Genomic DNA, 4,645 nt, shown 5'->3' with positions numbered 1-4,645 from the left:
GGAGGATGGGGAGGATGGGAGATGGGAGGATGGGGAGGATGGGGAGGATGGGGAAGATGGGGAGGATGGGGAGGATGGGGAGGATGGGGAGGATGGGGAGGATGGGGAGGATGAGAGGATGGGGAGGATGGGAGGATGGGGAGGATGGGGAGGATGGGAGGATGGGGAGGATGGGGAGGATGGGAGGATGGGGAGGATGGGAGGATGGGAGGATGGGGAGGATGGGGAGGATGGGAGGATGGGGAGGATGGGGAGGATGGGGAGGATGGGGAGGAGGGGAGGATGGGGAGGAAGGGGAGGATGGAGGATGGGAGGATGGGGAGGATGGGAGGATGGGGAGGATGGGAGGATGGGAGGATGGGGAGGATGGGAGGATGGGAGGATGGGGAGGATGGGGAGGATGGGGAGGATGGGGAGGATGGGAGGATGGGGAGGATGGGGAGGATGGGGAGAGATGGGGAGGATGGGGAGGATGGGGAGGATGGGGAGGATGGGGAGGATGGGGAGGATGGGGATGATGGGGAGGATGGGAGGATGGATGGGGAGGATGGGGAGGATGGGGAGGATGGGGAGGATGGGGAGGATGGGGGAGAGATGGGGATGAGATGGGGATGATGGGGAGGATGGGGAGGATGGGGAGGATGAGAGGATGGGGAGGATGGGGAGGATGGGGAGGATGGGGAGGATGGGAGGATGGGGAGGATGGGGGAGGATGGGGAGGATGGGAGGATGGGGAGGATGGGAGGATGGGAGGATGGAGGATGGGGAGGATGGGGAGGATGGGAGGATGGGAGGATGGGGAGGATGGGGAGGATGGGGAGGATGGGGAGGATGGGAGGATGGGAGGATGGGGAGGATGGGGAGGATGGGGAGGATGGGAGGATGGGAGGATGGGGAGGATGGGAGGATGGGGAAGAATGGGGAGGATGGGGAGGATGGGGGAGGATGGGGAGGATGGGGAGGATGGGGAGGATGGGGAGGAGGGGGAGGATGGGAGGATGGGGAAGATGGGGATGATGGGGATGATGGGGATGATGGGAGGATGGGGAGGATGGGGAGGATGGGGAGGATGGGGAAGATGGGGAAGGATGGGGATGATGGGGAGGATGGGGAGGATGAGAGGATGGTAGGGAGGATGGGGAGGATGGGGTGAGGATGGGGAGGATGGGAGGATGTGGAGGATGGGGAGGATGGGGAGGATGGGAGGATGGGAGGATGGGGAGGATGGGGGAGGATGGGAGGATGGGGAGGGATGGGGAGGATGGGGAGGATGGGAGGATGGGAGGATGGGGAGGATGGGGAGGATGGGAGGATGGGGAGGAGGATGGGAGGATGGAGGATGGGGAAGATGGGGAGGATGGGGAGGATGGGGAGGATGGGGAGGATGGGGATGATGGGGAGGATTTGGAGGATGGGGAGGATGGGGAGGATGGGAGGAGGGGGAGGATGGGAGGATGGGGAAGATGGGGATGATGGTAATGATGGGGATGATGGGGAGGATGGGGAGGATGGGGGAGGATGGGGATGGGAAGATGGGGAAGATGGGGATGATGGGAGGATGGGGAGGATGGGGAGGATGAGAGGATGGGGAGGATGGGAGGATGGGGAGGATGGGGAGGATGGGAGGATGGGGAGGATGGGGAGGATGGGGAGGATGGGAGGATGGGGAGGATGGGAGGATGGGAGGATGGGAGGATGGGGAGGATGGGGAGGATGGGAGGATGGGAGGATGGGGAGGATGGGAGGATGGGGAGGATGGGGAGGATGGGAGGATGGGAGGATGGGGAGGATGGGGAGGATGGGGAGGATGGGAGGATGGGGAGGATGGGAGGATGGGGAAGATGGGGAGGATGGGGAGGATGGGGAGGATGGGGAGGATGGGGATGATGGGGAGGATGGGGAGGATGGGGAGGATGGGGAGGATGGGAGGAGGGGAGATGGGAGGATGGGGAATATGGGGATGATGGGGCGGATGGGGAGGATGGGAGGATGGGGAGGATGGGGAGGATGGGGAGGATGGGGAGGATGGGGAGGGATGGAGGATCGGGAGGATGGGAGGATGGGGAAGATGGGGATGATGGGGATGATGGGAGGATGGGAGGATGGGGAGGATGGGGAAGATGGGGAGGATGGGGAAGATGGGGATGATGGGGATGATGGGAGGATGGGGAGGATGGGGAGGATGGGGAAGATGGGGAAGATGGTGAGGATGGGGAGGATGGGGAGGATGGGGAGGATGGGAGGATGGGGAGGATGGGGAGGATGGGGAGGATGGGAGGATGGGAGGATGGGGAGGATGGGGAGGATGGGAGGATGGGAGGATGGGAGGATGGGGAGGATGGGGAGGATGGGAGGATGGGAGGATGGGGAGGATGGGGAGGATGGGAGGATGGGAGGATGGGGAGGATGGGGAGGATGGGGAGGATGGGAGGATGGGAGGATGGGGAGGATGGGGAGGATGGGAGGATGGGGAGGATGGGAGGATGGGAGGATGGGGAGGATGGGAGGATTGGGAGGATGGGAGGATGGGGAGGATGGGGAGGATGGAGGAGGTGAGGATGGGGAGGATGGGGAGGATGGGAGGATGGGGAGGATGGGGAGGATGGGGAGGATGGGAGGATGGGAGGATGGGGAGGATGGGAGGATGGGAGGATGGGAGGATGGGAGGATGGGAGGATGGGGAGGATGGGGAGGATGGGGAGGATGGGGAAGATGGGAAGATGGGGATGATGGGGAGGATGGGGACGATCGGGAGGATGGGGAGGATGAGAGGATGGGGAGGATGGGAGGATGGGGATAATGGGGAGGATGGGGAGGATGGGAGGATGTGGAGGATGGGGAGGATGGGAGGATGGGGAGGATGGGAGGATGGGGAGGATGGGAGGATGGGAGGATGGGGAGGATGGGGAGGATGGGAGGATGGGAGGATGGGGAGGATGGGAGGATGGGGAGGATGGGGAGGATGGGAGGATGGGGAGGAAGGGGAGGATGGGGAGGATGGGGAGGATGGTGAGGATGGGAGGATGGGGAAGATGGGGAGGATGGGGAGGATGGGGAGGATGGGGAGGATGGGGAGGATGAGAGGATGGGGAGGATGGGAGGATGGGGAGGATGGGGAGGATGGGAGGATGGGGAGGATGGGGAGGATGGGGAGGATAGGGAGGATGGGGAGGATGAGAGGATGGGGAGGATGGGAGGATGGGGAGGATGGGGAGGATGGGAGGATGGGGAGGATGGGGAGGATGGGGAGGATGGGAGGATGGGGAGGATGGGAGGATGGGAGGATGGAGGATGGGAGGATGGGGAGGATGGGGGAGGATGGGGAGGAGGATGGGAGGATGGGAGGATGGGAGGATGGGGAGGATGGGGAGGATGGGAGGATGGAGGATGGGGAGGATGGGAGGATGGGGAAGATGGGGAGGATGGGGAGGATGGGGAGGATGGGGGAGGATGGGGATGATGGGGAGGATGGGGAGGATGGGGAGGATGGGGAGGATGGGAGGAGGGGGAGGATGGGAGGATGGGGAGATGGGAGATGTGGGATGATGGGGATGATGGGGATGATGGGGGATGGGGAGGATGGGGAGGAATGGGGAGGATGGGGAGATGGGGAAGATGGGGATGATGGGGAGGATGGGGAGGATGAGGAGGATGAGAGGATGGGAGGATGGGAGGATGGGGAGGATGGGGAGGATGGGGAGGGATGGGGAGGATGGGGAGGATGGGAGGATTGGAGGATGGGAGGATGGGGAGGATGGGAGGATGGGGAGGATGGGGAGGATGGGAGGATGGGGAGGATGGGGAGAATGGGTGGATGGGGAGGATGGGGATGATGGGGGAGGATGGGGAGGATGGGGAGGATGGGGAGGATGGGAGGAGGGGGGAGGATGGGAGGATAGGGAAGATGGGGATGATGGGGATGATGGGGATGATGGGAGGATGGGGAGGATGGGGAGGATGGGGAGGATGGGGAAGATGGGGGAAGATGGGGATGATGGGGAGGATTGGGGAGGATGGGGAGGATGAGAGGATGGGGAGGATGGGAGGATGGGGAGGATGGGGAGGATGGGAGGATGGGGAGGATGGGAGGATGGGGGAGGATGGGAGGATGGGAGGATGGGAGGATGGGGAGGATGGGGAAGATGGGGAGGATGGGGAGGATGGGGAGGATGGGGAGGATGGGGATGATGGGAGGATGGGGAGGATGGGGAGGATGGAGGAGGGGGAGGATGGGAGGATGGGGAAAATGGGGATGATGGGGATGATGGGGATGATGGGAGGATGGGGGAGGATGGGGAGGATGGGGAGGATGGGGAAGATGGGGAAGATGGGGATGATGGGGAGGATGGGAGGATGAGAGGATGGGGAGGATGGGGAGGATGGGGAGGATGGGGAGGATGGGAGGATGGGGAGGATGGGGAGGATGGGGAGGATGGGAGGATGGGAGGATGGGAGGATGGGAGGATGGGAGGATGGGAGGATGGGGAGGATGGGAGGATGGGAGGATGGGGAGGATGGGGAGATGGGAGGATGGGGAGGATGGGAGGAGGGGGAGGATGGGAGGATGGGGAAAATGGGGATGATGGGGTGATGGGGATGATGGGATGCTGGAGGATGGGGAGGATGGGGAGGATGGGGAGGATGG

The sequence above is a fragment of the Plecotus auritus genome (assembly GCF_963455305.1).
Source record: "Plecotus auritus genome assembly, chromosome: 4".
Lineage (NCBI taxonomy): Eukaryota > Metazoa > Chordata > Mammalia > Chiroptera > Vespertilionidae > Plecotus > Plecotus auritus.
Note: the sequence above shows the minus strand (reverse complement) of the source record.